Source organism: Dendrobates tinctorius, unplaced genomic scaffold (genome assembly GCF_039654945.1).
Source record: "Dendrobates tinctorius isolate UK_male_01 unplaced genomic scaffold, ASM3965494v1 ptg000178l, whole genome shotgun sequence".
In the NCBI taxonomy this organism is placed as follows: domain Eukaryota; kingdom Metazoa; phylum Chordata; class Amphibia; order Anura; family Dendrobatidae; genus Dendrobates; species Dendrobates tinctorius.
The window spans coordinates 655,721-666,649 of NW_027361845.1; the positions used below are offsets into that span (position 1 = coordinate 655,721).

Sequence of the window (10,929 nt, forward strand, 5' to 3'; positions counted from 1 at the left end):
ACCTGTCAGGAAAGTGTTTGAAAAATTGCTTTTTTAATTCTACTGAATAAAATCTTTTCAACAATCTTTGATGAGATATATCATTGGGAACTGAGTTCAAAATAGAAAATTTGTGGCAAGTCAGAAACACCTATTAATTTGTTCATACCATTGTCATCTTTGAATTTGTAAGAAAAAAGGGTTTATTACTATATTCTAAATTTTTAATTGGAAATCCATGAATCTGAAAGTGAAGACCTTAATTCATCCTTGTTTATATCTTTTCCAAACTGTGATTATAAGTAGCAAATTTCAAGATGGTGTCCATATATTTTATCATGCACTTTTCATGTGAAGTATGGGAGCAACCACACTTTTCAAATGACCTTGTGTTGCAACGGTAGCGCGTCTGACTCCAGAGCATAAGGTTGCATGTTCAAATCACGTCGGGGTCAATCAGCTCTTTATGTCTTTTCATATCTTGATTGATGTTTGGGTTATTATTGAAAACAGTAACTGCGTAGTCCAACTTGACAAAAGTTAACTCGACTTTGTTGCTACCAGGCTGCAGTGTTTAAGAAACTGCATTTTTTAGTTCTACAGATTATAATCGTTTCAAGAGGACTTTGATAAGAATTGTTATTGGGAATTGAGTTCCAAACATTAATAAATGTAATTAATGCCATAAGCACCTATTAATTTATTTTTACCATTGCCATCTTTGAATTTGTAAGAAAAGAGGGTTTATTACCAGATTCTTAATTTTTGACTGGAAATCACTGAATCTGATTGTGAAGATCTTAATTCAACTGTAGTGCTTCTGAATCCATATCAGAAAGTTGTGTATTCAAATCACGTGATGGTCAAACAGCTCTTTCATATATTTATAGCTTGATCGATGTTTGGGTTAAGATTGAAAACAGAAACTGGGTAATCCAACTGAAAATAGATTAACACAACGTTGTTGACACAGGTCAGAACAGTTTTTAAAAAAGTGTTTTTTTAATTCTATAGATTAAAATCTTATCAACAATACTTTGATGAGAAATATTATTGGGAATTGAGTTAAAAACATTAATAAATGTAATAAATGCCAGGAACACCTATCGCTTTGTTCATACCATTGTCATCTTTGAATTTGTAAGAAAATCAGGCTTATTACTAGAATCTAAACTTTAAACTGGAAATCCCTGAATCGGAACGTGAAGATCCTAATTCATCCTTGTTATTACTTTTCTAAACTGTGATTTAAAGTAGCAAATTTCAAGATGGTGTCTGTATATTTCCTCATGCACTTTACAAGTGAATTATGGGAGCAAGCTAATTTTACAGCTGTCCTCATACACTGACGGTAGTGCGCCTTACTCCTGGTCAGAATGATGCATGTTTAAATTATGTCACGTTCAAGTATCTCTTTCATCTTTTTAAAAGTTGATCGATGTTTGGGTTAAGATTGAAAACAGAAACTGCGTATTCTAACTGACAATAGATTATCATGATCTTGTGCCACCTGTCAGGAAAGTGTTTGAAAAATTGCTTTTTTAATTCTACTGAATAAAATCTTTTCAACAATCTTTGATGAGATATATCATTGGGAACTGAGTTCAAAATAGAAAATTTGTGGCAAGTCAGAAACACCTATTAATTTGTTCATACCATTGTCATCTTTGAATTTGTAAGAAAAAAGGGTTTATTACTATATTCTAAATTTTTAATTGGAAATCCCTGAATCTGAAAGTGAAGACCTTAATTCATCCTTGTTTATATCTTTTCCAAACTGTGATTATAAGTAGCAAATTTCAAGATGGTGTCCATATATTTTATCATGCACTTTTCATGTGAAGTATGGGAGCAACAACACTTTTCAAATGACCTCGTGGCGCAACGGTAGCGCGTCTGACTCCATATCAGAAGGTTGCGTGTTCAAATCACGTCGGGGTCAATCAGCTCTTTATGTCTTTTCATATCTTGATTGATGTTTGGGTTATTATTGAAAACAGTAACTGCGTAGTCCAACTTGACAAAAGTTAACTCGACTTTGTTGCTACCAGGCTGCAGTGTTTAAGAAACTGCATTTTTTAGTTCTACAGATTATAATCGTTTTGAAGAGGACTTTGATAAGAATTGTTATTGGGAATTGAGTTCCAAACATTAATAAATGTAATTAATGCCATAAGCACCTATTAATTTATTTTTACCATTGACATCTTTGAATTTGTAAGAAAAGAGGGTTTATTACCAGATTCTTAATTTTTGACTGGAAATCACTGAATCTGATTGTGAAGATCTTAATTCAACTGTAGTGCTTCTGAATCCATATCAGAAAGTTGTGTATTCAAATCACGTGATGGTCAAGCAGCTCTTTCATATTTTTATAGCTTGATCGATGTTTGGGTTAAGATTGAAAACAGAAACTGGGTAATCCAACTGAAAATAGATTAACACAACGTTGTTGACACAGGTCAGAACAGTTTTTAAAAAAGTGTTTTTTTAATTCTATAGATTAAAATCTTATCAACAATACTTTGATGAGAAATATTATTGGGAATTGAGTTAAAAACATTAATAAATGTAATAAATGCCAGAAACACCTATCGCTTTGTTCATACCATTGTCATCTTTGAATTTGTAAGAAAATCAGGCTTATTACTAGAATCTAAACTTTAAACTGGAAATCCCTGAATCGGAACGTGAAGATCCTAATTCATCCTTGTTATTACTTTTCTAAACTGTGATTTAAAGTAGCAAATTTCAAGATGGTGTCTGTATATTTCCTCATGCACTTTACAAGTGAATTATGGGAGCAAGCAAGTTTTACAGCTGTCATCATACACTGACGGTAGTGCGCCTTACTCCTGGTCAGAATGATGCATGTTTAAATTATGTCACGTTCAAGTATCTCTTTCATCTTTTTAAAAGTTGATCGATGTTTGGGTTAAGATTGAAAACAGAAACTGCGTATTCTAACTGACAATAGATTATCATGATCTTGTTGCCACCTGTCAGGAAAGTGTTTGAAAACTTGCTTTTTTAATTCTACCGAATAATATCTTTTCAACAATGCTTTGATGAGATATATCATTGGGAACTGAGTTCAAAACAGAAAATTTGTGGCAAGTCAGAAACACCTATTAATTTGTTCATACCATTGTCATCTTTGAATTTGTAAGAAAAAAGGGTTTATTACTATATTCTAAATTTTTAATTGGAAATCCCTGAATCTGAAAGTGAAGACCTTAATTCATCCTTGTTTATATCTTTTCCAAACTGTGATTATAAGTAGCAAATTTCAAGATGGTGTCCATATATTTTATCATGCACTTTTCATGTGAAGTATGGGAGCAACAACACTTTTCAACTAACCTCGTGGTGCAATGGTAGCGTGTTCAAATCACGTTGGGGTCAATCAGCTCTTTATGTCTTTTCATATCTTGATTGATGTTTGGGTTATTATTGAAAACAGCAACTGCGTAGTCCAACTTGACAAAAGTTAACTCGACTTTGTTGCTACCAGGCTGCAGTGTTTAAGAAACTGCATTTTTTAGTTCTACAGATTATAATCGTTTCAAGAGGACTTTGATAAGAATTGTTATTGGGAATTGAGTTCCAAACATTAATAAATGTAATTAATGCCATAAGCACCTATTAATTTATTTTTACCATTGCCATCTTTGAATTTGTAAGAAAAGAGGGTTTATTACCAGATTCTTAATTTTTGACTGGAAATCACTGAATCTGATTGTGAAGATCTTAATTCAACTGTAGTGCTTCTGAATCCATATCAGAAAGTTGTGTATTCAAATCACGTCATGGTCAAGCAGCTCTTTCATATTTTTATAGCTTGATCGATGTTTGGGTTAAGATTGAAAACAGAAACTGGGTAATCCAACTGAAAATAGATTAACACAACGTTGTTGACACAGGTCAGAACAGTTTTTAAAAAAGTGTTTTTTTAATTCTATAGATTAAAATTTTATCAACAATACTTTGATGAGAAATATTATTGGGAATTGAGTTAAAAACATTAATAAATGTAATAAATGCCAGGAACACCTATCGCTTTGTTCATACCATTGTCATCTTTGAATTTGTAAGAAAATCAGGCTTATTACTAGAATCTAAACTTTAAACTGGAAATCCCTGAATCGGAACGTGAAGATCCTAATTCATCCTTGTTATTACTTTTCTAAACTGTGATTTAAAGTAGCAAATTTCAAGATGGTGTCTGTATACTTCCTCATGCACTTTACAAGTGAATTATGGGAGCAAGCAAGTTTTACAGCTGTCCTCATACACTGACGGTAGTGCGCCTTACTCCTGGTCAGAATGATGCATGTTTAAATTATGTCACGTTCAAGTATCTCTTTTATCTTTTTAAAAGTTGATCGATGTTTGGGTTAAGATTGAAAACAGAAACTGCGTATTCTAACTGACAATAGATTATCATGATCTTGTTGCCACCTGTCAGGAAAGTGTTTGAAAAATTGCTTTTTTAATTCTACTGAATAAAATCTTTTCAACAATCTTTGATGAGATATATCATTGGGAACTGAGTTCAAAATAGAAAATTTGTGGCAAGTCAGAAACACCTATTAATTTGTTCATACCATTGTCATCTTTGAATTTGTAAGAAAAAAGGGTTTATTACTATATTCTAAATTTTTAATTGGAAATCCATGAATCTGAAAGTGAAGACCTTAATTCATCCTTGTTTATATCTTTTCCAAACTGTGATTATAAGTAGCAAATTTCAAGATGGTGTCCATATATTTTATCATGCACTTTTCATGTGAAGTATGGGAGCAACCACACTTTTCAAATGACCTTGTGTTGCAACGGTAGCGCGTCTGACTCCAGAGCATAAGGTTGCATGTTCAAATCACGTCGGGGTCAATCAGCTCTTTATGTCTTTTCATATCTTGATTGATGTTTGGGTTATTATTGAAAACAGTAACTGCGTAGTCCAACTTGACAAAAGTTAACTCGACTTTGTTGCTACCAGGCTGCAGTGTTTAAGAAACTGCATTTTTTAGTTCTACAGATTATAATCGTTTTGAAGAGGACTTTGATAAGAATTGTTATTGGGAATTGAGTTCCAAACATTAATAAATGTAATTAATGCCATAAGCACCTATTAATTTATTTTTACCATTGACATCTTTGAATTTGTAAGAAAAGAGGGTTTATTACCAGATTCTTAATTTTTGACTGGAAATCACTGAATCTGATTGTGAAGATCTTAATTCAACTGTAGTGCTTCTGAATCCATATCAGAAAGTTGTGTATTCAAATCACGTGATGGTCAAGCAGCTCTTTCATATTTTTATAGCTTGATCGATGTTTGGGTTAAGATTGAAAACAGAAACTGGGTAATCCAACTGAAAATAGATTAACACAACGTTGTTGACACAGGTCAGAACAGTTTTTAAAAAAGTGTTTTTTTAATTCTATAGATTAAAATCTTATCAACAATACTTTGATGAGAAATATTATTGGGAATTGAGTTAAAAACATTAATAAATGTAATAAATGCCAGAAACACCTATCGCTTTGTTCATACCATTGTCATCTTTGAATTTGTAAGAAAATCAGGCTTATTACTAGAATCTAAACTTTAAACTGGAAATCCCTGAATCGGAACGTGAAGATCCTAATTCATCCTTGTTATTACTTTTCTAAACTGTGATTTAAAGTAGCAAATTTCAAGATGGTGTCTGTATATTTCCTCATGCACTTTACAAGTGAATTATGGGAGCAAGCAAGTTTTACAGCTGTCATCATACACTGACGGTAGTGCGCCTTACTCCTGGTCAGAATGATGCATGTTTAAATTATGTCACGTTCAAGTATCTCTTTCATCTTTTTAAAAGTTGATCGATGTTTGGGTTAAGATTGAAAACAGAAACTGCGTATTCTAACTGACAATAGATTATCATGATCTTGTTGCCACCTGTCAGGAAAGTGTTTGAAAACTTGCTTTTTTAATTCTACCGAATAATATCTTTTCAACAATGCTTTGATGAGATATATCATTGGGAACTGAGTTCAAAACAGAAAATTTGTGGCAAGTCAGAAACACCTATTAATTTGTTCATACCATTGTCATCTTTGAATTTGTAAGAAAAAAGGGTTTATTACTATATTCTAAATTTTTAATTGGAAATCCCTGAATCTGAAAGTGAAGACCTTAATTCATCCTTGTTTATATCTTTTCCAAACTGTGATTATAAGTAGCAAATTTCAAGATGGTGTCCATATATTTTATCATGCACTTTTCATGTGAAGTATGGGAGCAACAACACTTTTCAACTAACCTCGTGGTGCAATGGTAGCGTGTTCAAATCACGTTGGGGTCAATCAGCTCTTTATGTCTTTTCATATCTTGATTGATGTTTGGGTTATTATTGAAAACAGCAACTGCGTAGTCCAACTTGACAAAAGTTAACTCGACTTTGTTGCTACCAGGCTGCAGTGTTTAAGAAACTGCATTTTTTAGTTCTACAGATTATAATCGTTTCAAGAGGACTTTGATAAGAATTGTTATTGGGAATTGAGTTCCAAACATTAATAAATGTAATTAATGCCATAAGCACCTATTAATTTATTTTTACCATTGCCATCTTTGAATTTGTAAGAAAAGAGGGTTTATTACCAGATTCTTAATTTTTGACTGGAAATCACTGAATCTGATTGTGAAGATCTTAATTCAACTGTAGTGCTTCTGAATCCATATCAGAAAGTTGTGTATTCAAATCACGTCATGGTCAAGCAGCTCTTTCATATTTTTATAGCTTGATCGATGTTTGGGTTAAGATTGAAAACAGAAACTGGGTAATCCAACTGAAAATAGATTAACACAACGTTGTTGACACAGGTCAGAACAGTTTTTAAAAAAGTGTTTTTTTAATTCTATAGATTAAAATTTTATCAACAATACTTTGATGAGAAATATTATTGGGAATTGAGTTAAAAACATTAATAAATGTAATAAATGCCAGGAACACCTATCGCTTTGTTCATACCATTGTCATCTTTGAATTTGTAAGAAAATCAGGCTTATTACTAGAATCTAAACTTTAAACTGGAAATCCCTGAATCGGAACGTGAAGATCCTAATTCATCCTTGTTATTACTTTTCTAAACTGTGATTTAAAGTAGCAAATTTCAAGATGGTGTCTGTATACTTCCTCATGCACTTTACAAGTGAATTATGGGAGCAAGCAAGTTTTACAGCTGTCCTCATACACTGACGGTAGTGCGCCTTACTCCTGGTCAGAATGATGCATGTTTAAATTATGTCACGTTCAAGTATCTCTTTTATCTTTTTAAAAGTTGATCGATGTTTGGGTTAAGATTGAAAACAGAAACTGCGTATTCTAACTGACAATAGATTATCATGATCTTGTTGCCACCTGTCAGGAAAGTGTTTGAAAAATTGCTTTTTTAATTCTACTGAATAAAATCTTTTCAACAATCTTTGATGAGATATATCATTGGGAACTGAGTTCAAAATAGAAAATTTGTGGCAAGTCAGAAACACCTATTAATTTGTTCATACCATTGTCATCTTTGAATTTGTAAGAAAAAAGGGTTTATTACTATATTCTAAATTTTTAATTGGAAATCCATGAATCTGAAAGTGAAGACCTTAATTCATCCTTGTTTATATCTTTTCCAAACTGTGATTATAAGTAGCAAATTTCAAGATGGTGTCCATATATTTTATCATGCACTTTTCATGTGAAGTATGGGAGCAACCACACTTTTCAAATGACCTTGTGTTGCAACGGTAGCGCGTCTGACTCCAGAGCATAAGGTTGCATGTTCAAATCACGTCGGGGTCAATCAGCTCTTTATGTCTTTTCATATCTTGATTGATGTTTGGGTTATTATTGAAAACAGTAACTGCGTAGTCCAACTTGACAAAAGTTAACTCGACTTTGTTGCTACCAGGCTGCAGTGTTTAAGAAACTGCATTTTTTAGTTCTACAGATTATAATCGTTTCAAGAGGACTTTGATAAGAATTGTTATTGGGAATTGAGTTCCAAACATTAATAAATGTAATTAATGCCATAAGCACCTATTAATCTATTTTTACCATTGCCATCTTTGAATTTGTAAGAAAAGAGGGTTTATTACCAGATTCTTAATTTTTGACTGGAAATCACTGAATCTGATTGTGAAGATCTTAATTCAACTGTAGTGCTTCTGAATCCATATGAGAAAGTTGTGTATTCAAATCACGTCATGGTCAAGCAGCTCTTTCATATTTTTATAGCTTGATCGATGTTTGGGTTAAGATTGAAAACAGAAACTGGGTAATCCAACTGAAAATAGATTAACACAACGTTGTTGACACAGGTCAGAACAGTTTTTAAAAAAGTGTTTTTTTAATTCTATAGATTAAAATCTTATCAACAATACTTTGATGAGAAATATTATTGGGAATTGAGTTAAAAACATTAATAAATTTAATAAATGCCAGGAAAACGTATCGCTTTGTTCATACCATTGTCATCTTTGAATTTGTAAGAAAATCAGGCTTATTACTAGAATCTAAACTTTAACCTGGAAATCCCTGAATCGGAACGTGAAGATCCTAATTCATCCTTGTTATTACTTTTCTAAACTGTGATTTAAAGTAGCAAATTTCAAGATGGTGTCTGTATATTTCCTCATGCACTTTACAAGTGAATTATGGGAGCAAGCAAGTTTTACAGCTGTCCTCATACACTGACGGTAGTGCGCCTTACTCCTGGTCAGAATGATGCATGTTTAAATTATGTCATGTTCAAGTATCTCTTTCATCTTTTTAAAAGTTGATCGATGTTTGGGTTAAGATTGAAAACAGAAACTGCGTATTCTAACTGACAATAGATTATCATGATCTTGTTGCCACCTGTCAGGAAAGTGTTTGAAAAATTGCTTTTTTAATTCTACTGAATAAAATCTTTTCAACAATCCTTTGATGAGATATATCATTGGGAACTGAGTTCAAAACAGAAAATTTGTGGCAAGTCAGAAACACCTATTAATTTGTTCATACCATTGTCATCTTTGAATATGTAAGAAAAAAGGGTTTATTACTGCATTCTAAATTTTGAATTGGAAATCCCTGAATCTGAAAGTGAAGACCTTAATTCATCCTTGTTTATATCTTTTCCAAACTGTGATTATAAGTAACAAATTTCAAGATCGTGTCCATATATTTTATCATGCACTTTTCATGTGAAGTATGGGAGCAACAACACTTTTCAACTAACCTCGTGGTGCAATGGTAGCGTGTCCAAATCACGTCGGGGTCAATCAGCTCTTTATGTCTTTTCATATCTTGATTGATGTTTGGGTTATTATTGAAAACAGCAACTGCGTAGTCCAACTTGACAAAAGTTAACTCGACTTTGTTGCTACCAGGCTGCAGTGTTTAAGAAACTGCATTTTTTAGTTCTACAGATTATAATCATTTCAAGAGGACTTTGATAAGAATTGTTATTGGGAATTGAGTTCCAAACATTAATAAATGTAATTAATGCCATAAGCACCTATTAATTTATTTTTACCATTGCCATCTTTGAATTTGTAAGAAAAGAGGGTTTATTACCAGATTCTTAATTTTTGACTGGAAATCACTGAATCTGATTGTGAAGATCTTAATTCAACTGTAGTGCTTCTGAATCCATATCAGAAAGTTGTGTATTCAAATCACGTGATGGTCAAACAGCTCTTTCATATTTTTATAGCTTGATCGATGTTTGAGTTAAGATTGAAAACAGAAACTGGGTAATCCAACTGAAAATAGATTAACACAACGTTGTTGACACAGGTCAGAACAGTTTTTAAAAAAGTGTTTTTTTAATTCTATAGATTAAAATCTTATCAACAATACTTTGATGAGAAATATTATTGGGAATTGAGTTAAAAACATTAATAAATGTAATAAATGCCAGGAACACCTATCGCTTTGTTCATACCATTGTCATCTTTGAATTTGTAAGAAAATCAGGCTTATTACTAGAATCTAAACTTTAAACTGGAAATCCCTGAATCGGAACGTGAAGATCCTAATTCATCCTTGTTATTACTTTTCTAAACTGTGATTTAAAGTAGCAAATTTCAAGATGGTGTCTGTATACTTCCTCATGCACTTTACAAGTGAATTATGGGAGCAAGCAAGTTTTACAGCTGTCCTCATACACTGACGGTAGTGCGCCTTACTCCTGGTCAGAATGATGCATGTTTAAATTATGTCACGTTCAAGTATCTCTTTCATCTTTTTAAAAGTTGATCGATGTTTGGGTTAAGATTGAAAACAGAAACTGCGTATTCTAACTGACAATAGATTATCATGATCTTGTTGCCACCTGTCAGGAAAGTGTTTGAAAAATTGCTTTTTTAATTCTACTGAATAAAATCTTTTCAACAATCTTTGATGAGATATATCATTGGGAACTGAGTTCAAAATAGAAAATTTGTGGCAAGTCAGAAACACCTATTAATTTGTTCATACCATTGTCATCTTTGAATTTGTAAGAAAAAAGGGTTTATTACTATATTCTAAATTTTTAATTGGAAATCCCTGAATCTGAAAGTGAAGACCTTAATTCATCCTTGTTTATATCTTTTCCAAACTGTGATTATAAGTAGCAAATTTCAAGATGGTGTCCATATATTTTATCATGCACTTTTCATGTGAAGTATGGGAGCAACAACACTTTTCAACTAACCTCGTGGTGCAATGGTAGCGTGTTCAAATCACGTTGGGGTCAATCAGCTCTTTATGTCTTTTCATATCTTGATTGATGTTTGGGTTATTATTGAAAACAGCAACTGCGTAGTCCAACTTGACAAAAGTTAACTCGACTTTGTTGCTACCAGGCTGCAGTGTTTAAGAAACTGCATTTTTTAGTTCTACAGATTATAATCGTTTCAAGAGGACTTTGATAAGAATT

At 32.4% G+C, this 10,929-nt stretch overlaps 1 non-coding gene across 1 annotated transcript; it reads left to right on the plus strand.

The window, feature by feature from the left end:
* Positions 1-1,849: 1,849 nt before the first annotated feature.
* TRNAW-CCA (transfer RNA tryptophan (anticodon CCA)) lies at positions 1,850-1,921 on the plus strand. Its single transcript has one exon. It is a non-coding gene; the product is annotated as a tRNA-Trp (tRNA).
* Positions 1,922-10,929: the final 9,008 nt, after the last annotated feature.